Source organism: Phocoena sinus, chromosome 20 (assembly GCF_008692025.1).
Source record: "Phocoena sinus isolate mPhoSin1 chromosome 20, mPhoSin1.pri, whole genome shotgun sequence".
NCBI lineage: Eukaryota > Metazoa > Chordata > Mammalia > Artiodactyla > Phocoenidae > Phocoena > Phocoena sinus.
The window spans coordinates 8,430,304-8,454,577 of record NC_045782.1 but is presented as its reverse complement, the minus strand read 5'-3'; the positions used below and the strand labels follow the sequence as shown (position 1 = coordinate 8,454,577).

At 53.0% G+C, this 24,274-nt stretch overlaps 1 pseudogene; it reads right to left on the bottom strand.

Annotated features, from left to right (window-relative positions):
• Positions 1–3,186: 3,186 nt before the first annotated feature.
• Positions 3,187–24,165, bottom strand: LOC116745487 (annotated as a pseudogene).
• Positions 24,166–24,274: the final 109 nt, after the last annotated feature.

Below are 24,274 nucleotides of genomic sequence, written 5' to 3'. Positions count from 1 at the left end.
AAGGGGATGGAGGCAGGACAGAGAAGAGGCTGGGGATGAAGGTCATGCACATGCTCTGTGACTGGCAGAGCTGTCTCATTTGCCTGGTCACAGTACTCTCACGGGCTGTCAGGCCGGTCAGACCTGCCCTCCTGGGCTCTACTCAGCCACCCTGATGACCCTTGAGTGATGCGAGGAACTTGACGATTCAAATTTGCATCTTAAGAAGAAAATTTACCCAGCCTCCTGCCTTCTAGCCGCTCCCCTTCTCTTGAGACTGTGCCCCCAGGGGGCTGCTAAGGCTCTGTAAGGAGCAGGGCCAGTGGAGGGGGGAATTGAGGCTCAGAGGTTTGGGAAACTGCACCTCCAGGCCCCTCTGGGATGCTGGGTCCTGGAGGAGCAGGGGTGAGAGGCCCAGCCTTAACCTTCTAATCCAGCAGTAGCATCACTCTGTGGGAGTGGGAAGGAGGCAGGGGCACACAGTCAGCCTGGAGGGGACTGTGGGAGGGGATTTGGGAGAAACAGGGGAGGGAGCTGATGGTGTAGAAGAGTTTGGGCGCCATTTTCCAAATCACAATCCATTCTCAATAGGTGTCCCCCAGCCGACCCCTCTGTCCCAAAAAAAGCAGGAGTGGTGGCTCCAGGTTTGATGAGGGCTCAAGTCTGGAGTGGAAATTAGGTTCCCAAGGGAAACAGATGGAGATGGGGATGGTGGGGACGTGGATGTGGCCGGGGACATGGATGGGATTAGGCATGAGGATGTAGATGGAGCGCTCCCCAGTTACAACCAAAATGTGGATGCGTGACTCTGGGTAGGTGCTCATTGGGCTGAAGAACTGGTTCTCCTTGACCAGGGGTGGACCCGGAGAGCAGGAGAGGCCCCAGGGAAGGATGTGAGCTCGCTGGGTTGGCTCACAATGAGCCACCCACACAGGAAGCTGAGCCCTCACTGCTGGGGCACCCACCCCACCCCCACCTTGCCCCATCCAGAGCTCTGCAAGGCAGGGGAGCAACCCCTGGAGCCCCCCGCCCCCCAAGACAGAGGGAAAACAATCAGATTGGGTCACTCCCCTACTGTAAGCCAGAGCTTAAAACCGTGTTTCCCTTAGAATCAAATCCAAACACAACTGTGGACTATAGGATCGTGCATGACCCAGCTTCTGTCCACCCCTGGGTCACCTATTGCAGCCGCTCGGGCCTTGAATGCACACCCTTCAGGGCCCTTGCACTTGCCCTGTCCTTGTTTGTAACACATTTCCCCCTAGTCTCAACTCAGCTGTCACCTCCTCAGAGTGACCTTCCCTGATCACCACATCTAATGCTCCCCCCCACCCAGGTCATGCTAACACACCACCTGGTTTCATCTCCTGACTGCACTTGCAACCATCTGAAAGGATGTATTTGTTTATGTGTTTGTTTATGTGTTTTTTGTCTGCCCCCATAAGCCAGTTGAAGTAGGGGTCATGCCAGGGGAATTGACAGCCGCGTCCTCCACATACTCTCTAGGGAGACAGGAGCCATGAGGCAAGCAGACCCCAGAACGTCAGTGCTGCAAGGGACTTTCCCGGTCTTCACGTTCCTCCCATTTATCTGAAAAATCTGGGCCATTGAGGCTGAGGGACTCGGAAAGAGGGCTGGTATCTTCTCTTTACACCATACCAGCTGCCCTCCAGACTTACGGAAAAGCACAGAGGGGGTCCAGGGTGCAAGATGAGGGACGCCACCTGTCTGACAAGGCTGGAGCTTTACATGGGCCCCCTCCCCACATCCTGTCCCCAGAGGCTTCCAGAGCCCACGTAGGATCCTACGTGTGGCCAGGTGTGTCTCCCCAGTAAATCTCCCTCCAAGCTGGCTTTCTGGGGAAACAGATTCCAATGATCCCCCCTGGTTCCACCCTCTCTGGCTCTGGGACATTTGCAGACGAGGCATGTCTTCTAATGCTAACTTTGGTGCAGGCCAAGGAGTGTCCGTCCTCTTGGAAAGACAAGCTGCCTGACTGTGCCCTGACATCCTTCCAGCATATCCCGGTCCTGCTGTTCTAAGTCAAAGCCCAGGTTTAAGGGGATGGCACATCCAGCCTCTGCTATAGTTATTATAGCCACAAGGGGGCGCCGTTGGGTATGTCTTATTCCTTGATTTTGTTCAAAGGCCAGCAGAAACTGGTGATTTTGGCTAAATTCTTAGGCTGGAATCTGCAGGTAAGACATCCCCGAACACGCCTCTTCATGCACAATGCCGTGGGGATCCTATTCTCCCAGTATCACATGTTCAGGAAGTGAAAATCCGATCTTTGGCAGAGCCAAAGTCTGCCCCACGTCCACTCCCCAAAGACACTGTGACCAGGGCTTGGTGGGGTACAAAATTTGACTCAGGAGGCAGAAGAGGTAAGGGGGGCTAGATCTGAAGTCTAGGGAAGCAGGAAAATGGGAAGGTTGGGTGGCTGTGGAGAAAGATATGGATGACTGGCTTGAGGGCTGCACAAATCTCAATTTTTAAGGGCTACAGGGCTGGAAGGGAGAACATTAGACCCCCCAGATTACCATCTGTTTCAGTCAGGGTGGGTTAGATTATGCTGCAACAACAAATAATCTCAAAATCTCAATGGCTTAACCCAGCAAAAGTTCATTTCTCACTCAGCTCCATGCCCAGCTCAGGTCATCACGGGGCTCTAGTCCCTCAGAGACAGAAGCTGATGGAAGCAACATCTCATCACATGCTTCTAGAACAGAGAGGCAGAGAGCAGAGAACTCTGGTGAGCTCATGCCAGCAGTTAAACGCTCCAGCCTGGAGATGACCACATCACTTCTGCTCATAGCTTGTTGGCCAAAACTCATCCATGACTCCACCCATGCACAAGAGAGCCAGAGGTTGAATCCTCCATGTGTCCAGAAGAGGAACCAGATCTCAGTGGCAATGCTAACAACTCCCACACCCAGAAGCTGGATTCTCAGGCTTTGCAAAATACCCACTTTTTTGTATCGGCTCCTTGAGTCTGGATATCCCTTCACCTTCTGATGGAAAACACACTCTGGGAGGTGAAGGAACGTAGGCTCTGGCTAGGTGGTGGGTTGAGCTGGGAGGCTTCCTGTCTCCAGAGCAGGTGATCCAGGGACTCATTGGTGCTCTTTCTTTCTCTAATCCCCTGGTTCCCCACCCACCTACATGCACACAGGAACAAAAACAAAAATGAAATGGGAGCCAAGTATATTGATTTTTATTGAATTTACTGAGCTCAAGGACAAAAATGGTGGGGAATGATAGTGGGGATAGGAAAGAGCTGGGGAGAGACTCCACGCACACACACACGCACATACACACAAGCCAGGGAGCCTGGCCCTGAGAACTACAGCTAGAGGTACAGGTAAGCTGGGCTCTAATTGTAACCCTCTCCCTAAAGATGCTGGGGTCAAAGTGGACCACATGACAGATCCAGGGTACACATCCTTCCTTGTCCAGTTTCCAGGCTCTTCCAAAGAAGGAAGTTGCATTGGATCGGTCCTAGGATGGGAGGAAAGTGGAAACAGAGGCAAAGTAGGAGAAGGAGTTTTGGAATGGGGAGGACTGGGAAGACGCCCTCAGAGTCCCAACCTGGGCCCAATGGGAGGAGGAAGAGTTTTCACAGAAGGCGGGGGTAGGCTAGGCTTTCACAGGAGCCTGTCCAAAGTAGGGCAAGGGGTGTTGGGGTTCCTTCCTTTTGAAGGGCCTGTTGTGCACCTGACTTTAGCCAGCGGTTTCTCACCCTGGACACCGCTGTACTGGCAGCTCAGGGCCCAGTTCATGTGATGCTAGAGACACCGTGGGTGGAAAAGGTGCAGAGAAAGTTCACGCTGACCGAGAACAGGGAAGATGGAAGATCCTTGAGGACCCTGAGAAACTGGGCCTCCTCACGCTTGGGCTTTCCGGGTGGTAGGAGGAAGGGGTTAAATGGAGACGCTGTTCTCGATGAGGGGAGGGTCCAGGTAGTATAGGGCAGCTCCAGGCCCCCGCTCCGCTCCCGGATGTCTCGCGAGATCTGAGCCAGGCGGCTCTGGAAGATGGCGGTGCTCGGGAGCGGCCTTTCCTCGGTGAAGTGCTCATCCGGGTAGGTGTCCAGGGGCCGCTGGGAGAAAATTCAGGTGCGGGGTCAGGATGATGTTCAGGACGGGATGGAGAATAATGAAGGGCCACATTTGCCAGCAAATACAGTCAAAGTGGCTTCTAAAGGCGGGCGTGACCCAGCCACGGCTACTGTAAACGCAAACCCTTCAAGCCTCCAAACCACCACTCCAGCGACCTGCGCAGAGCAGCCTGGACACCCGCAGCCCACGGGTCCCTGAAAAGGTCCCTTCCTGTGCCTGGGCCACTGCTCTATGAACTAAATACAACCACATTCAGAACACACCTGAAATCAAACGTAAACAGGCCCGAGCAATTATGCCCAAGGATACACCTGTTACCTCACAGTTTCACAGATGTAAACTCCTGAAGACAACCAGGTCTGAGGCATCTCCCAGTCAACCAATGTTGCCAGCATAATCAGCATCACCGTACACTCGTGCTTTACAGCGTAGCCAATCACAGTCAAGAAACAGCGCAGTGAACTTGAGTCAGTGCCATCCTGTGGCGGAGCAGAGCTGCCCCTCTGGGCTTGACCGCAATGCACAACCAGTTCGCCATCACGGTTCCTGGGGCCAGTCTCCGAACCAGCACACACTGCTCATACAATACAACTGTTGCCAACAATCCTGTTGTTTAAAATATTCTTTGTCTTGTTTTATTGCGCCAGTGAAGCCTCCCAAAACACTGTTAAATCACAGCCTTGTTTTCTTGTCCCTGACTTTAGCGACCTCTATTGTTTCACCATGAGGACAGTGTTTTCTGAAATATATTTTATCAAAACTCCATAAGGGAGTTTCATCTTTTTTAAGATTTTTTTTTTTTTGATATGGACCATTTTCAAAGTTTCCATTGAATTTGGTACAATATTGCTTCTACTTTACACTTTTGGGGTTTTTTTTGGCGGCGAGGCATGTGGGATCCCAGCTCCCCTACCAGGGGTCGAACCCGCACCCCCTGCAGTGGAAGGCAAAGTCCTAACCACTGGACCACCAGGGAAGTCCCGGGAGTTTCATCTTATACTGAGTTTTTATTAGTAATGGCTGTTCTCATTTATCATACGTTTTTTCAGCATATATTGAGATGATTATATGGTGTTTCTTTATTGATGTAAGGAAGTGTATTGTTAGGTTGCATAAGGTTGAACCAACCTTTCATTCCTAAATTAAACTAGATTTCATCATGATGTATTATTGTTTTACTATTTACTGTTGGCCTTCACGGACTACTGATATATTTTTAAGATTGTTGTAGCTAAGTGGAATGAGTTTGTAATTTTATTTTCTTAATTACAGGTGATGTTGCAAGGGCTTTACATGGACCATCACAACGGCACAACAATTCTATAAGACAGGTACTCTTATCATTCCCACTTTACAGATAAAGAAACTGAGGCTTAGAGAGCCCGATTACATATCCAAGGTCACATAGGTGGGAAATGTGGATCTGGGACTAGAACCCTCTACCTGAGACTCACTTCTCAAGAGCACTGCCTTTGCCAGGTGCTGGTATCAGGGTTCCCAGTAAAATGATTTGGGAAGCTTCTACTCTTTTCTACACTTTCAAGCAGTTTGAATGATTTAGGAATTATTTGTTCTTTGAAGGTTTAATAGAATGTCCATTTACAAGGAGAGGGATCAGATCTTTTACAACCCTTTTCATTTATGTATGTTTTTCACCTCTTCTGTTTTTTTTGTTTTTTAGGTTTTCTTTAAAAAATCACTTATTTCATTTAGGTTTCCAAATTTATTTGCATAAAACTAAGTATTTTCTTCTTTTTAATTTTTTTTAAATTTTTTCAGTCTTCTCGAATATGTGGCTATATGCCTTTTACATTCCTGATGTTGTACATTTATGGGTTTTTTTTTTCTTGATTTGAATGGTTTCTGGTTTCTTTATTTTATCGGTCTTTTCAAAGAATCAGCTTTATGTCTTACTTACCAGATTGACATCTAATTTCCACAACTATAGTGTCACTACTGATAAAGCAGAACACAGAAATGTGATAGACTGGGTTCAAAGCCTACTTACTAGCTGTGACCTTGGACTAACTGCTTGGTGCCTTTGAATCTCAGTTTTCTCCCCTGTAAAATGGAGCTGCCATTTATGGAACGCTTATATGCCAGTCACTGTCTTAAGCATTTTAAATATAGCTACTTACTTATTTTGTATTTTGAAATAGTGTACACAAGATACCTGATTTAATGACGGAGGCATGGTAGATCCTCAGAAAGTGATAGGTGCTATTATTATTGTTGTTGTTGTTAGAACTTTCTGGGTTGAACTTCCCACTGGCTTATGAGAAAGGGAACTCTCCACTCTCATCGTCTTGTATACTCTTCTCTCTGTACTGTGACATTGTGATTTATAATAAGAAATGTATATTTGGTCTTCTTCCTGTGCCTAGCACAGAGCTCTTAAAACCCTTATAATTTCATTAAGTGATGGAATGTTAAAGGTGTCTTTTGTTATTCATAATAAGCCCTTTTCAACCCCACCGGAGCTTATGTTAATGAGGTGACTTCTGGAAAGCCCCTGGGGTGGCCGGTTGCCGGGAGAATCAACCTTGTGATTAGAGGGTGAGAACTTTGTTTCATCCCTGCAGCCTCAGGGGAGAGGAGAGGGACTGAAGGTTGAATGAATCCCCAATGGCCAATAATTTAATCAATCATGCCTAGGTAAGGCTGCCTCCATAAAAATCCCTCACGTACAAGTTTGGAGAGCTTTCAGGTTGCTGCACACGTGGAGGTGCTGGGAGGGTGGTGGACCCAGAGAGGGCAGGGGAGCTCCGCGCCCCTTCCCCAGCACCACGCTCTGTGGAGCTCCTCCATCGGGCTGTTCCAGAGTTGTATCCTTTTAGCATAAGCCGGTCATCTAGTCAGTAAACTGTTGGCTTGAGTTCTGTGAGCTGTTCTGGCAAATGATCAAAACTGAGGAGGGGGGTCATAGAAACCTCTTATAGCTGGTTGGTCAGAAGCTTAGATGACACGCTGGACTTGCGATTGGCACCTGAAGGGGGTGAGGCGGGTGGAGTGGAGGAGCAGTCTTGTGGGACTGAGCCCTTGACCTGTGGGATCTGACACTATCTCCAGGTGGACAGTGTCAGAACCGAGTTAAGTCATGGGACACCCAGCTGGTTTCGGAGAACTGCTTGGGGTGGTGGGAACCACTCACACACATTTTCTGGCTGGAAGAATCGAGTTGAGAGTATCGAGAGTACCCACAGAGTGTTCTGTGAGTAGACAAAAAGCAGAGAGAGCTTTTCCTTTATAACGACAGAAATGGGTGTCTCCAGATCCTTGGGAGGTGGGACCAGAGAGAAGCAGCCTCCAGGGACGAGTTCCTGCATTCCCGGGCATGAGATGATAAGTTAAAACTTGTTAGAGAGATAAACCCTCTGTGCCAAATGTCAGAAAGCTTGGGGTAATGTCAGAAAGCTTGGGGACACGACCTGGAGGGCAGAGACATGACTGGTGACGCGGTGTGTAAATGGAGGTGATAGTAATTGGTGATTAAAGGGCTGCTCCCCTGGCCCAGCCTAACTCACAGCCTCCTTGCCGTCCTTCCTGCCTCCAGAATTGCCGCTCCCATCCATCCGCACAGCCACAGAAGCACCCTCGCTAAAACACAAATTTAGCCACGTCACCCCCAGGCTTAAACTCTTCAATGGTTCCCCTCTGTCCTGTGAACAAATACCGCACCCACACTGAGGCGTTTATGCTCCTGCAAACCCACCGACAGACTCTCACCTTCACTTGGCTTTACTTGGTAGAGTCCTTCCCTCTGCCTAGAAACTAACCCTGACCCTCTTTTGTCTGCCAAACCCCTCCCTGTCCCAGAGGTTTCATCTGAGATGTCACTTCCTCCAAGAAGCTGTCCCAGGTTCACCCAGACTTGGTCAGGTTCCATGGGGCCCCATTCTCACCTCTGTCACTAGACTGTAAGCTTATGACATCAAGGTTCATAACTGCCCACCAGTGTCTGGCACTGCAGGTTCTCAGGAAGTCCTGATTGAATGGAGGAGTTCATGAATAATTCCTACAAGATGGTGGTGCCCTTTTCCATTTTCCTGTGTGTCTCCTCAACCTGGCCACAGGATTCTTGAAGGCAGGACGTTCTCACCCAGCTTTATGAGCCTGGCGCCCAGCACTGCGTTGACACATGGGAGGGATCCAGCAGATGTGCGCTGGATATCTGGGTGAATGGATGAGTGGTTGACGGACGAGTAAGTGGTTGGATAGACAGATGGACGGATAGGTGGATAGATTGGTAAACTGGTGAATTAGATGGAAGTTGTGCCCCGGCCACTAAACTGGTATTTGCTTCAGTGTATGTCTTTGGGGACCAACTGTCATTTCCTGAAGAAACTGAAGAACCCAAGGCAGCTCAGCAGTGGACATAAACGCCAGCTATCGGCTCCCAAACTCCCTGGGAGAGCTGCCACCACCTCCACTGCCCAGGCCCTGCAAACTCCCCCCACCCCTAGACACCCCCACACACACCTGATCCTTGGGCTCTTGGCTGACCAACCAGAAGAGGAGAATGTTGTTACAGGTGGTGTTCACTTCCGGAAGGGTGTCTAGGTAACTTTTCAGGGTGGTAGTCCCCTTGGTCTGCGGTGGGGGCTGCCTCATGGATTATGGGGCATTGGGCATCCAGGCCCCAAAGTCATGCTGTGGAGACCCCACCCCAGTGGAGTTGGTTGGCCAGAGGAAGAGGACCCTCTCCCTCCTCAACATCCCTGTTCCTGCACATGCCACCCCAGATTTTGCAGTTGGGAAATAAGGGGGTCATGGAGAGGGAAGAGAGGGAGGGGTATAAGGTCGAAAGTTCCAGAAGGGTGGCAGGAGCCTGGGTCACCCCTTGTCACTCCCCGCCCAATGTTCCAGGACTGGGTGGAGTGAGTCACCTAGGAGGGAGGAGGACCCAGAGTAGAGGTCACCCGAGAAGCGGGTCTTGCATTGGCCCCACACACAGAGCAGGCTGCTACTCCACTTGGTCGCAGCCCATCCGAGACAGGAGCCCCTAAGTTCCACTCCCTCCACAACCCAACTCGAGTCACCATTACAAGCTTGGACCCAGCTCCACTCCAGTCATCATCCAGCCCCAGTGCCCAGCCCTATTCATAAACCCATCACAGCTCCGACCCTCCCATGATCTCAACCTGAACTCTGGCCTCATGTCCATTGCTGGGCCTAATGTCGCGTGACCCAGTGCCCCCCAGGCCCGCCCTCCGCAGCCTCACCTGCCCACTGTTGACGGCGGCGTGCTGGGCGGAGCAGTTGAAGATGACTGCAGTGAGGAGCTTCATCAGCTCTCCCGGGGTGCACAGCCTGCATGGGAAGCCTGCGTGTGGGAGGAAGGGAAGAGGATGCAGATGGAGGGGACCAGATTCCCCAGGGCTGGGGTTCACTGCAGGAAGAGAGTGAGCTGTGCGTACTGAACATGTGGCCACCACTGTCTTTAGACAAGGATTAGGGTTGGGCTGAGGTTAGGGATGGTGGTCTTCACCAAGGTGTGGTCTCTGAAGGGGGTACTGGGACGGGACCAGAAAATGCCCAGTTGGCAGAGCTCACAACCGAAGAGCCCGGTGGGTTCAGCGTGACAGCCAAGCTGCCCCTCCCTGAACACCAAGGCACTTCTTTCTGCAGCCCATATTAGTACTTAATGACTTAATTCTCCCCAGTTCACCAAGATTTGTCTGAGCACTCAGGAGCAGATCCTCCACTGCTGGGTTTAGTGGCAGAGACAGATGGCCAGAGAGGGTGCTACTTATAAGCTTGCAGTGATAGAAGCAGAGGGAGGCTTTAAGGCCAGGGCTTGGCTCTTTAAGGAGAGGGCAGGCAGGGCAGGCTCGGCACTGGGGCTGGCGTGGTTAGGGGTGACTTTCCTGGAGGAAGAGAAGGGCCTCCCTGGGTAGAAGAATGGGTGAGCTTTGAATGGAGAAAAGAAGACAGAGGAAGGCATTTTCAAGCTCAGCCCTTGGTCCTCTTTTCTCTGTACCTTAGTGGTCTCATTCAAGACTGTGGCTTTAGCACCTCCCACTGGCTGAGGATTCCCAAATTCACATCTCTCCTCCTCCTGGCCCCTGAACTCTGGACTCAGCAGTGGGTGTCAGCTACTACCTGACATCTCTGCCTGAGTGTCTATGAGGCATCTCAGACTTGACACCTGCCAAGCCTAATGCTTGACTCCCTACTCCGCACGCTCCCCAAACCCATCTCCCCCTCCCCCACCAGTGGTCCCACTTCGGTGCTCTCTGTCCAGTTGCTCCCGCCAAAATCCGTGCGCTGGCTCCTCTCTTTATCTCATACCACACAAGTCAGCAAATTCTTGCAGAAACCAATCTCGTCCCATCACCATACCACCCTGTCTCCAGCATCTCGCTCCTGGATGAATTGACTGCTTCTGCCTTTGCCCCTGACAGCCTGTTCTTCACGTGACAGCTGGAGTGAGTGATCCTTTAGAATCATAAATCCAATTATGTCACCCCTAGCTAAAACCCACTAAGGGCTTCCCACCTCACTTGCCTCGCCATGGCCCTACTTGTTCTGGCTCTCATTCCTTCTCCAACTTAATTTCCTTCCCTACTTTTCTCCCTCTGACTCTACTCAGCCACATGGGTCTTCTGATTCCTCAAACCCACCAGCACACTCCCACCTCAGGGCCTTTGCACTGACTCCATCTCTGCCTGTACACTCTTGCCCCGGTTATCCACAGAACTAGCTCTCTCCCTTCCTTCACATCTCTGTCAAACATCACCTCCTCAGGGACTTCCTGGTGGCGCAGTGGGTAAGAATCCGCCTGCCAGTGCAGGGAACATGGGTTCGAGCCCTGGTTGGGGAAGATCCCACATGCTGCAGAGCAAGTAAGCCCATGCGCCACAACTACTGAGCCTGTGCTCTAGAGCCTGCGAGCCACAACTACTGAGCCCACGTGCTACAACTACTGAAGCCCACACACCTAGAGCCCCGTGCTCTCTGCAACTAGAGAAAGCCTGTGAGCAGCAACAAAGAACCAACACAGCCCAAAATAAATAAATATATAAATTTATTTTTTTAAAAAATCACCTCCTCAGAGAGGCCTTCCCTGACCACCTACCTGAAATAATCCCCCCTACCTCGACCCACTATATCCCCTGATGCTCTTTTGTTCTCCTTAGTATTCATAACCACCTGACATATTTGCTAGTTTATTATCTGTATCTCCCCACAAGAATGTTAAGCTTCATGAAGGCCAGGATTTTTGTCTGTCATGTTCACTGCTGAACCCCAGCACCTCGAACGATACTTAATAAATATTAACAGTACTTAATAAACTTTACTGGTTGAATGAAGTGAAAGCGTGAGAGGGTAGGAAGCCAGAGTGGGAAGGCACGGAGGCATAAACAACGTGAGGGAAAAGGAGGAGACTTAATTGGAGGTGAGGCTGCAGCAGTGTGCCAGGCAGGGTAGTTTCTGGGCACTGTTTCAGAGGATTACTGGGGCAGTGGCCCCAGTAATTGAATTGGCAGGCGAGCAGCGAGAGGCTGGGAGGGGTGGGACGGGTTGAGAGGCGGCTGCCACAACGCACGAGTAGTGAGAGGACTGGGACTCGGACGGTGACAGTAGAAAATGATGGGGACAATAGGATTAGCCACCCTACTGGATGTAGGGAGAGAGGAAGACATCGGGGAACATGAGTCAAGATGGCTCCAGGGTTTGGAGTCAGGATGACAGGAAAGAGGCTGATGCAACAGAGCAGACAGAGAGGCTTGGAGGAAGGACCAGGTGTCTGTCTGCCTGGGAGTGTGTGGGAATTTTCTGAATGTTCTGTTCATGGTGGATAGAATAAAAAAGCAAAGATAGACCGTCTACGGGAATTTTTCTTTAGTGCATATTATTTGTTTTTTCCCTTTGAAATATGGAAGCAAGGGGCATGCTGACTGAGGTTAATGAATGAATGTGTTTTACCTTAAAACATGAGTCTAGAATTACTTTGGGCTGTTTGGAAGAGATGTTTGTCTATCTGAAGGATGTCCTGATGTATTAAATCAGAGACAAGTTGAATAAAGAAAGATCAGAGAGTTGATCCCGCTCTGGGTCTTGAATAGGAAACAGATAACCCCAAAGAGAAAAATAGCTGGCCCTGGAGGAGAAGCAGTCAGGATCAGGACGCCCCTGATTAATAGTAGGGGTGCAAAGCACAGGGAGGGGCTGCCCTTTAAAAGATCCAAAAGAGACCTGGCTGTCACCACCTTAACCCAGAAGTCACACTTGGCATCACTCATAGTGAGACAGCCTGACGTCACATGCCTCCCAATATGATGCAATGCAGAGAACACAGCATCACTGGAGAAATACTCTTGCCCAAAACATTTAACCTTTAGGTATTGCTTCCAGGTGACAAAAAACACAGGGGGTAGAGGAATGACATCATGAGGAAGCAATTAGATAAATTTAGAAGGTGAGACATTCTTTAGAACAACTAGTCCTAGCTTTTCAGTAGCCCTTGTGAGATGTCATGTGATTTCAAAAAGGGTGGAGGGGCCTGTGCCAAAGTGAGAGAGGCTTTAGAGTCAAAACAAACAAAGGTGTCATGTGGTCCTTGACTGGCTCCAGAATCAACAGGATCAGCTGAGGGAGAATGGGACAAGTGAGGCAATTTGAGTATGGACTGGTAAGAGGGTGATGTTGGAGATTATTGTCAATTTTGTTAAATATGATGGCAGCATTGCGGTTGTGTAGAAAAGCGGCATCGTGGGTTTGTTTGGGTTTTTTTTTGAGATGCATAGCAATTAGGGGTAAAATATGAAATGTGTGTAATTTACCTTAAAAGACTTCAGCAATAAGCAAAAGCAACAGCTTAATCAAATATGGTAACAGCTGTGTCTAGGTGGTGGGTAAATGGGTGTTCATTACATCATATCCTATACTTTTCTGTATGTTCAAAATTTTGTTTAAAAAAAAACAAACAGCCGGGACTTCCCTGATGGCCCAGTGGTTAAGACTCCGTTCTTCCAATGCAGGGAGTGCAGGTCTGATCCCTGGTCGGGGAGCTGAGATCCCCACAGGCTGCACAGAGTGGCCAAAAAAAAACCTTTGGAGCCCATTACAGGTAGGGCTACACCAGCTGTTCATTCTATTTCCTGGTGACCTGAGACCACGCCTCCTTCCCGGGTCTCCCCCAACGGGAATTCCTCTGGGTGGCCATCAAAAGTGCTAAGTCAGCTAAAAGTCACATCCCTGCCAAGAGAAGACATCCCAGGCAGTGACAGTCTTCCACCCTCTGGCCAGGGCTGGGATGGGGAGGCGGCAGAGGGCCTGAAAGAAGTGGGAGGTTCTGAAGGACACGTCCTCTGTGGAGCAAAGGGAAGACTTTAAGGAAGGGAGGACTAAGCAAAGGAGGCCTGAGAGGGGGCCACTGGTGTTGGTGGGTCTCAGAGGCCACAATGGCAGTGTCAGAAGAGAGGGGAGAGTTAGGGGCCAGTGACAGGTGTAAATAAGGAGGAATCGGGCAACAGCAGTACCAAGCTACTCCATGAAGCCAAAAGTGAGAGAGGTTGGTGGTTGGAGGGGCCACCCGGCAGGACGGGCATAAGAGGGTATGAGAGAGGATTCCAGAGTCCTTAGTACTTGCAGCTGGAGATGGCTCCTACCGCATGATGTGACTCATCCACAGACCTCAGCAAGCGGAGGTGAATGGGTGGTAAAGGTGGAGCAGGGACCAGACAGGCACCACGTAGTGGCTGAAAGCAAGGGCTTTGGAGATGTTGGGCGCTGGCTCTGGATCCTGCCTCTGACACTTACTACCTGTGCAGCCTTCTGTGCCTGTTCCTTATCTGTTTGGTGGGGCTAACAACAGCATGTACTTCCAAGGCTTGCCAATGAATAAGAACTGGGTCATGATAGGGCCAAGGGGGACAGTGGGTTTGGAGGATGGGGAGGAGATACCTGAGCTTTCCTGGCCCAGGAACTCCTGAGCAAAGATCTCTCCAACCCAGGCCTGCAGCTCCGAATCCTGCTGCACAGATGCATCACTGGGGTAACAGTAGGCCATGATTTCTGAGACAAAACTGTAGGAAAGAGTTGTCCCTGCTACGGCAGTGACCTTGGGCTCGGGCCTTGCCCGAAAACCAAGGCCCAGTGCTGCTCAGGCCAGGGAGAGCCAGCTGCCCAGAGTCCACTGAGAGTCCATGGGGGTTCAGTGGGGACCCCCAGATTCAGTTGGAACCCCAGTGCCCAGGCTTGCCTCAAGTCTCACCCCCACTCCAGAGAGGCCACCGAGGAGAGCCTGACATGCTGTGTCCCCTCGCCACTCAGCACCCAGGAGAAGGGAAGACCTGCCCACCTAAAGGCCCCAGTCCACACCTAGCTGTTGCTGCTGCCCTGACTCCTCTGGGCGGCCCGTCCTTCCGGCCCTCTGCTCATACACACACAGCCCAGCCCCTCCTCAGCCCGTGGCTACCTGCCATTTCATAAGGAACCCCAACCCAACTCTCACCCTTGAGGTGCCCCACGCTGGGCCTGAGGACACCTGAAACCCCCAGCATCAAGCACCCGAGCCTGCATGAGCACACGGGTCCACCCTGCCCCTGGGCCAGATTGGCTGCAGGTCCCGGGCCCACACCTCTCAATGGCCGTCTCGGTAATGGTAGTTGGGGGTATCCAGGATGCCGCGGGCCCGCAGGCTGTCTCGAAGGCAGAAATTGGTGTAGGTCAAGTGGGCCAGATGGGTGCTCATGAGGTAGAGGAGGACTTGCCTCCCGATGGACGTGACCTGAGGACAGAACACAGCTGGGCTCCCGGACCGGCCCATCCCCCACCCCAGTGCCTGGGGATGAGATTGGTCTAGTGACTCAGCAGAGGGCATTTTTTAGTTAATCGAGCAGTCCAAGACCAAGGATCAAACACCCATGAGAGCACGACATGGGCTGCGCAGGTTGCGGCCTTACTACGTGCGTAGGCGGTAATCCTTAGGTACCTGGGAACTAGAAGAATAACTGAAGGCCGGACAGGCCGGGAGGGGAGCGGCGACGCAGGGTCAGCGGGCGGCTGTGCTCAGGCCGGGGTGCCTCGTCCAACTCTAGGAGCCTTTGGAACCCCGAGCCTGAGGAGGTGGGGCCGGTGAGTGGGATCGAAGGGAGGGAGACAGGGTTTGTGAGCGGGGCAAGGTGCCCTCGGGAAGGAGCCCCTTGGAAGGGGCGGGCGGGGAGCCGGGAGGCCGCACCTTGTCCACAAGGCCCTCTGGTTTGAGCAGCGTGGCGCGTGCGACGGTGTTCACCTGTAGCGTGTAGCGAGTGTGCGGAAGCAGGAGCTACGAGCGGGTTGAGATCACAGGAGCCGAAGGTCAGGGGAGAAGGCCGTCCCTGCCCCGCTCCCTCTGGCCCCGCCCGGGGGTCACCCAGACCTTGTAGATGGGGTGGCAGCGCGGCAGCTGACGCAGCGTGGCCACGGCGAAGGCCTCGCACAGCAAATGCGTGCACAAAAAGTGCGTGTTGTTCTCGTGCACCAGGAACTCCGAGTTGCGCACCCACGTCTTGGCCAGCAGCCAGTCCCAGTCGGAGTCAGTGGGCAGAAAAATGGGGCTGCCTGGCCCGGAGGTCTGGCTGAGCTGCGTCCAGGAATAATAAGGGGCTGAGGCTCTAGACTGCTAGTGTGCCCCTTGAGGCCCCGCCCCCGCAGCCTCGCCCCGCGCCGCCCCCCCCCCAACCCCCCAGAGCCCGGCCCCAGGCTCACCTGGATGGCCAAGGGCAGCAGCGCCCCCTGGGGGTTGAGCCACAACCGGCAGAGTGGGGAGGCTGCGTACTGCGGGCGGCCGTTTACGCAGTGGATGGGGACCTCTGCCGGGATCCAGTAGTCCGCTAGGAAGATGTGCCCCCTCTGGGGAAGTTGCACGGAGCCTTAGAGTGGTCTCCCCACCCGCGCACTGCTTCCCTCCGTTCTCTGGCCGCTCCCGCTCCAGCCTGGGTCTCAGTAATTATTGGTGCCTGCACTAAAGGCCAGTGTTGGGTACCCCACCCTACCCCAAATGTCCGGAATGAGGTCCAGCTGAGTCCTTCATTGTGCAGCCTCTCACCTGGCTTCCCAGCAGCTTGGACAAGCCGGCATCCTCTCCCCCTTTCCCCATACCTGGTCCTTCCTATTCTCTCAAGTCAGATGACTTCATTGTATCCAGTATCAGCAAAATCAACACACGAGGGGAATCCACCAACCCCATCTCCAGCCCCCTGGAGGATGCCTGGGGGCTTGACTGGGCTGTCATCTCCTCCCACACCCTAGGAGTTTCTAGTTCTCAAGGATCATTCTTGCTCCTCTAGTGGTGCTGCCTTTGGCCTGTCCTAAAACAGCCTTCTTCAGGCCTCAGCGCCTGGGATCTTGGAGGCCCCAGAACAGGGACAGGGCCTCCTCCTCCAGGCTGTCATGCTCATTCATACCACTTCAGCAGGCCCCATCTCATGCCTCAAGCCTGAGCCCCATGTGGCTCTCATCCATATCTGCTCTACTTAAAGGCGCAGGGCTGGGGGATGAGGCCTGCAGGCTGGATGCAGCCATCCCACCCTTACCTTCCATACCCATCCCTTCTCCCTACTGACAACTCATTCACCTCTAGCTCTGTCTGCGGGCAGGTGCCTGGTCTCAGCGAGGGGGCCACCATGTCATTGGTGACAGGCAGCTTGCTGGGCAAGCTGGAGAGGCAGTGGAGCATGACAAGATTGACACCGTTCAGGTACTGGTATCCGAAGAAGTGGTCTTCACATCAGTGCTCAGTGACGTACTCTAGGGGACAACAGAGGGGGGCCAGTTGAGCTGGAAACTGCTTCACTAGATCATGCTCAACCCAGCCCTTTGCTCATCACCGTGGTTTAGCCTTTCCTTCCAACAATCCTATGAGAGTAGGTATAATTATATCTTCAGTTTAACACTGGACACCAAAATTCCAAGAGGTAGAGTGACTTGCTCAGTTGGGTGGCAGAGCAGGGATTTGAACCAAAGTCTGGCCCCAAAGCCCAGAACTCTTGGTGGCAGGGGTAGGGGAAGAGAGGCAAGTGCATCTGATCAGGATCAGGACTCCCTAAGTGACCCATGACCCTCTGTCTGTCCCCACTCACTTATTCTTGTCCCCTCCCAGAGGGAGGAGAGATTGGTTCCTGAGGGGAATCTGGGAGATTGCCACCAGTGAAGCCAGGAGCCCCTCCCTCTGGGATCCAGCAGTCCCCCTGAGAGAGCCAGAAGAAGGCCCTTTCCCAGGATGGGGCGGAGGGGTCTGAGTATGGGGTAGGGTGGAGGATGGACATCTCTGCCTGGCTCTGCACACCTGAGGTGAAGGTCTTGTGGCAACACATGATATTCCGGATGTCATCCAGCTTCTTCCAGGAGCCCTTGCGGTCCAGCAGACCCAGAAGCTTCATGCCCAGGGACCTGTGGGAGGGGAAGTGGGGGTGGGCAGGGGGGCTAGGGGCTGCCAACTGCACTGTGCCCCCAGCCTAGAGGCCTGGAGGGATCTGACAAGGTCAGCACCCAGAGAAGAGGTACCTAACAGTCCACATGGGAGAAAAGTCTAGAGACTCCTTGACGCTTTGTAGGGGTGACTCCACATGTGTGTGCAAAGGTGGTGTGCAGGGTGCAGACAGGTCTCCTCGTTGGTGTTTCGTCCTGCTTTCTCCAAGCTCTCAGCTTGTCACAGACCTTCCCTGGTCCCCCTCCGCCCACATGACAAAGCCCCAACTGCTCAGGCTGCCTAGGAAGCTCCCCACCAGCTGATTTCTACAACCTTTCTAGCTTTTTCTCCCACCCTTTGCACTAACCAATCCAGTCACAGCCTTCTTGCTAAACATAGCCAGAGATGTACTTTGTACACTGAACCAGTAAAAGTGGGCTTGCCAACCGCGGGCCGGCACTTTTCACTTTGTGGATGTCGGTACTGTTTTAATTATTTTACAATGAGCATGTACTATTTTATAATCAGAAAAAAATGCTTGAAATGAAGTCAGCTTTCTCCCCTGTCCAGGGCTTTGTTCAAGCTGTGCCTCTTCTAGAAAACCTTCTGCTACATCTCCACCTAGTATCAAACCTATCTGTTCTTCTGTGTGCACCTTAGATGCAAAGTCCTTCATGAAGCATGGCCTGATGGCCCCCCAAACACACGCCTTGTGTGTATCTTTCACAAAGTACCCATGACTTCCTTCGTTCCATCGTAAACCCTTAAGTACATCACTCCCTTTATTATCCTACAGTGTACTCAAATCAGCTCCTAGTGTACTGTGGGCTCCTTAGGGCCAGGACTGGGGCTGTGTATGCCTGACATACCCAGTTCGTAATAATTGCTCACTAGCTAGGCCAAGTAAATGGAAGGGAATGGAACATAGGATAGGAGGGTTATGGCAGTTGGTCAGTAAGGTAGGCTGTGGAAGGATGCTGATGTGCCATGAAGAGTGTGGGCACCTGGAGAGGGCGCAGGGGCCTTAGTAACCTGACAAGCCCAGGGGCAGCTTCCTACGTGCTCACTAAGCCGCTCACTCCTCCTTCCATGGGTCTTTGCTGAGCACCTGCCCGCTGAGCACCTGCCCACTCAGGACCTGGGGATGGGAAAAACTGGATGGGAGCTTGGTCATTAAAGCAGAGGCTGAGGAGGCAAGAGAGAAGAAAGAACAGGCCTTCCTTTTCCAAGGCCTGCCACACATGTCCTTCAGGACACCAGGCAGTCACCTCACACTAAAGCCCAGTGACTCCCTCCCCTCTGTAAATGACCACATGGCTGCCAAATTCCAGCTCCTCTTCCCATTGGCCCTTCTCTGAGCCTCACACAGGCTGTCCACGTGGTCTCCTGGGCCCTCCCTTGCCTAGACCCGCATATCCATCGGGGGACCAACTCAGGTGACTCTACCTTCCGGGATGCTCCCCTGGTCCCTTAGCCCTGCCAGGGCCTCTCAGCGGGTCCTTGTCCTGAAGCCTGAGCCCCCTGTGTCTGCCTGTGCACCCCAATCCACTGTGGACACACTCAAGCTCCATACTCCGCCTCACCTCTGCATCCCCTCCCACTAGTGCTTCTCCAGAAGAACCGTTCTGGCACCAAAGCCCAGAACACGAGGATCCGGCTCCTTGCCCTGGCCTCCTCTGGGCCTCTTGATGCAGCCCCTACGCAGATGGCCGAGCCCTGCACTCCTCCTGCCATACTGACCTGGGTCTGCCCAGAACCCACCCACTCTCCCCTCACTGATCCTCCCCCCCCCGGCCCCCCGCCCAAAGCTTCAATCCCACGTGTCTCCCCAGCAACCACCTCCTGAGCCCCGCTGACCCGCCTCCTCTATGCACTAGATGTCAGCTGTACCCCCTCCAGCCACGTCACACTCACAGCCTCAGACTTGAGCTGCTTGTGACCCCTCCGATTGCTGATTAACTGTGCTGCACGTCTCCCGAGGGAGACTGTGAGTTCCTCCTGGCCAAAACTCTATCCTAATACTACTCAGTAACCGCTATTGAGAGATTATTTTGTGCTGGATGTTAGCTCATTAAAGTCTCCCCCACACCTATGAGGTAGATATGAATATTATTTTCATTTTAAAAATGAGAAAACAGTTTAGAGGCTAAGTGAAAATCAAGGTCATAAAGCTAGAAAGTTTTGGTCTGGAAATTGAACCTGAGGTGGCCTGACCACCTCCTTAAATCTTAAGGGCTGGGCCTCTCTGGTCCTACTCAACATGGTCCCACCAACAGTGCCTGGGACCATGCTCTGCTCTGAGTAGGTGCTCAATTAATTCTATTGATTTGAGGAATGGAAAGAGAAGGGATAATTAAGAGCAAAGAGGTGGTGATGGGGAGCTAGAGAATGGAGTTGCTTAAAGAGAGAGCGGAGACGGGGTGGTGGGACAGGGAGAGGGGAGACTGGGGACAAGGAGAGGGGAGACTGGGGGCAGAGACATGGATGTGCATCAAAGGGACAGAGGCTGAAGGAAGAGTGAGCAGGAGTGCGGAGAGAGCAGTGGCCTCACGCAGGGATGGCGTTGAAGAGCAGCGAGGTTGTCTTGGTGGCCGAGTAGCAAATATCGGGTTCCATGGACAGCAAGGACGGGATGTCAGTTTTCATGGGAAAGCCAGGCCGGTACCTATTCCCATTGCTGGGGAGTGGAGGGAGCAGAAGGACAGAAACCAGTCAGAGGGACCTGCAGCCCACTCCCCTTAATTCCTCTCCTCTCTCCTCCCCCAGAATCCCCAGGCCTCCCCTCACTCCAGGCTCCTCCCCTGCCCTCTCCCCTCCTCTCTGCCAGACTCCAGGGGCCATCCCCACCCATTCTTCTCCAGACACTTGAATTAAACTGCGTTTGTCACCGATCCTGCTTTCCAGGCCGCCCACCCAGTCCTCACAACAGACCCTTCACGCCCCTCCAGCTTCTTCCCCAAATCTCAGTTCACCCTCACCTGTCTACCTGGTCTGCACAAGGCACCCTCTTGATCAAAGCAAATTTCTTATCTGACTCCACCTCCTCAAAGCTGCTGACGTTGCCGGGGGGGGGGGGGGGGGGGGGGGGGGGGGTGGGGGGTGGGGGGGGGTGGGGGAAGCCAGGGGCGGGCGTAGACTTTCCAGCTTCCAGGGGAAAGAGGTCAGAGGTGGCAAGTGAAGCTTAGGGTAAACAGGAACCTTAGCTTTCAAAGACATGACTTTAAAACTCCCAGAAACCACCCATTTTCTGGGTAGATGACAAAGAATTAAAGTTTTTTTTTTTTTCCTGAAGGCACTAAGCTTCAGATCAGGATAGCATTTGAGGATGACATGAATGTCCACACTGGTTTAGAGTTGGGTTTGTGTTGAGATCAAGATCATGGCTGGTTTGGGGGTGAGGCTGAGGATGGGCTGAAGTTGGTCAATCCTAGGGTCATGTCTGGTATCTGGGTCACATCAGTACAGCTGGGGTTGAGTGTGGGTTCATCGATGTTGTTGGGACAATTGTCGGTACTGGCATTTTGGGTCTGGGCTCAGGGTCAATATTAGATTAAGGTTAGGTTTAAATGAGGGTCGTGATCAGAGCTGGGCCCCCAAAGTTGGAATTGAGTTTAGAGTTAGTACCAGTCTGATTAAGGATGAGGTCAGATTAAGATAGCAAAGAAGTCAAATTAGGCCACCCTCACCGGTAGCATTCCTGTCAGGCCTGGAGTTCCCATTTCCTGTGATCCAGAAGGAGGGGAAGGGAGTCCTGACAAATAGTTCTTGCCGTGAGGAATGAAAGTTACTCATTGGTAAGTCTCTTGTCAAATGACACCTCCTCCAGCATGCCTGTTCTGAACCCCCCAACCCTTGAACCCAATCCCTCAGTGACACGGATGTCCCACATTCTTTGTGCATTCATCAGTAGAAGGGATTCAGGACAACGTCACCCCCAGATTAGAACAATCTTCCTAGTTGTTTGCATGTTTGGCTCCTTGGGGGCAGAAGGCACGTCGTATTCATTTTGTGTATTCCCAGCATCCAGCATGGTGCCTGGCACCGTGCATATAATATGCACTTGACAAAGGACTGATGAACGAGTATATTTTGTGAAGTGATGGGTGGATGTGCTGTGATGACAGATGGGGGTTCAGAGCGAAGTCTATGAGTAACTCACAGTACTAGCAAGGGTGACGTTCACTCGCTTCACCTTGACCTAGAACATCATCTCTCATGCCTAAGACTCATCTCCATGCTCGGACTCGCCTTAGTCTTACCTCTGCAGATGAGAGAGCTGCTCAGGAGATATGGGGGTCCAGGGGCTGAAGGACCTTCAGCCCAGCAACCTTGAAACGTCCCCCAAATTCAAGAAAGAATCTGAACAGCCCCTCACAGGGACTTCATCCATACCAGAAAAGCCAGTGGTAGTGGCCAGGGCCTCTCCAGCTAAATTCTCTAAACATTCAGGGCTTCTCCCCCTGTTGAAATTCAGTAACTCAGCTTGCAGGTTAATTCCTCTCAGAGGAATTGGCTCTGGGGAAGGGCAGAGGGTGTCAGTGGTGAGCACACATTATCTATGTGTTTGTGTGTGTTTCTGAGTGGTGTGAGTGTGTGCAAGTGTGTGTGTGCCTAGTCTCTGTGTGTCTGGGGGGGTGGGTAAATACTGCCCAGAAAGCCCCTGCATTTCAGGGCGTTAGAGGCTTATATTTTCAGAAAGCACCTACTTGGGAGCCCTGAGTTCCAGTTACCCTAATTCCAGCCCTATTCCCTACACTCTGGGCTCTTGTGAGAGCTCTCCCTGATCCCAGCAGATGTCTTCTGCAGCCCAGGCCAGCCCCTGCCTCTGGCCCACCTGTTCCTTGTCGAAGCTCTATGGTGCAGTAGCCCTCAATCCACTGATAGCAGGGAAAGTGGCAAAGAGTACCACCAGGGGTAGTGATGCAGATACGGCTGCAGTACCAGGAGTCCTTGGGGAAGAAAGCGTAGCGCTCCTTGGGGAACCGCAGCAGCAAGAGCTCACCCAGCTCCTCTGAGCAGCGTACCTTGTACTTCTGCACCTGGGGGGCAGGAGAGCAAGCAGTTGAGAGGCAAGGAACTGCCAACGTCATCCTTGCACCTTGAAAAGTGCGACTACACCGACACCTAGTCTGACATATAAACCCGAGCTGACCGTAACCCATGTGGTGCCTTTGCATGAATTAGAAAAAGGCATCCTTCATCCAGGCAGTAGCAGCCACGGCGCTGCAGGAGTCCTGTGTGAGCAGAGTGGATTCTGGATCTCCCTAGCCTCCCTGGAGCCCTCACCTTATGTAGGCCAGCAGCAAACAATCCTGGGGCCTGGCAGAGGCAGGTGGACCCCTTCCAGAGAAGAGGAAACCCAGGCTCAAAGAGGGCAAGCGCCTTCCCCAAAGCCCACCTTCAGTTACTGGAGGAGGAGCTAGGAAGCCAGTGGAATTCTCCGGAGCCCCTGCCCAGGGCTCCTTCTCCACAGCCCTGCCTGGATAGGGTTTATCATCCCCAGAAAAGACAGGACCAGAATAGGGGTAGTGACGAGGTCAGGACCGGCATCCTGAGTTCTGCAGGATTTGATGAGCTCTGGAGGAAAGACCCTCTCCTCCTTCAGGGTCCCCTGTCCGCTCTGCCCCTCGGGGTGGCTCCTCCCTCTCTCCAGGGGCGAAGCCCCTGCCCACGCGATCCAGCTGCCGCTTGGGGCTCTCACCACATGTGCCCACCAGTGTGACAAAAATGTTGTCCAGTGTGCCGGCCATCAGGTAGGGAGCAGTGCCCACACACACGCGGTACACGGCCATGATGGGAAGGAAGGAAGGATGCCCCCGGCAGCCGGCCTGGAGGAGGTGAGCCGCAGGCCAGGCAGGGCTGGGCTGCTGAGCCGCTGTGTCAGAGCCTGGAGGTCAGGATAGGCCTTTGAGGAAAAGTCCAGCTGTCTCTGGGATGCTCTAGGGCTCACTCGCTGGCTCGCTGGCTCCAGAAGTTCTCTGTTGTTGCTAGCTGAGGGCTCCCTCTTCCCGCCCACAGCCTTTCGCCCTAATAGTTGTTTGTTTGCATCTGGCACAGCCGGTCCCTCTGACTGGCGGGACCGGGTTCACCCAGATGATTGTCAGGAGCCCGGGTCCCACTGGGAAGGGAGGGACCAGATGCCGAGAGGGAGACAGGGATTAGGTGACGCCTGTATGACTGGGACACTGATCTGCTCCTGGTCAGGGGCCGACTGATGCCCTGGGGCCCTTGTCCGCCCACTCCCCAACTTCCCCCAAGACTGTTTCATCCTCTCTCTCAGCCAGAACTGGCCACAGGGCACCCGCATTCCTACTTGTGAATCATCCATGTGAATCACTATACACAAGTGAGCCGTAAATCACACGTGACTACAGCCACATGCGAATCGGACACGCATCTCTGCACACTGCATAGGGGTCAGAAACAGCCCTCCTGTCACCTCCTAAACTCGGCACCACCACCCCCAAGCCCGGCCCTCTTGTGTCCCCGGTCCTTGGCACGCCCGATCTCAGTCTCTCGCTTGGAATAGGGCCGGTCTGGGGACCGAAGTGGGCTCCGGGCGCACAGCATCTGAAGGCCCCATGTGGCCTTCTTTCCGCTCCGGGCCGCCCTTGGCCTTGGGGCGGTAGGCGGGAGAGCCCAGGTGCGTGGGGTGCCTGGGGTCTCGGTCATCCGGACTGGGGGGAAACCTCTCCTCGAGGGAAGCCCGCGGCCGGCAGCGCCCCTGTGCTGCCGATACCGACACCGCAGCCACCTAGCCTCCGCGGCGCTCCAGCCCCCA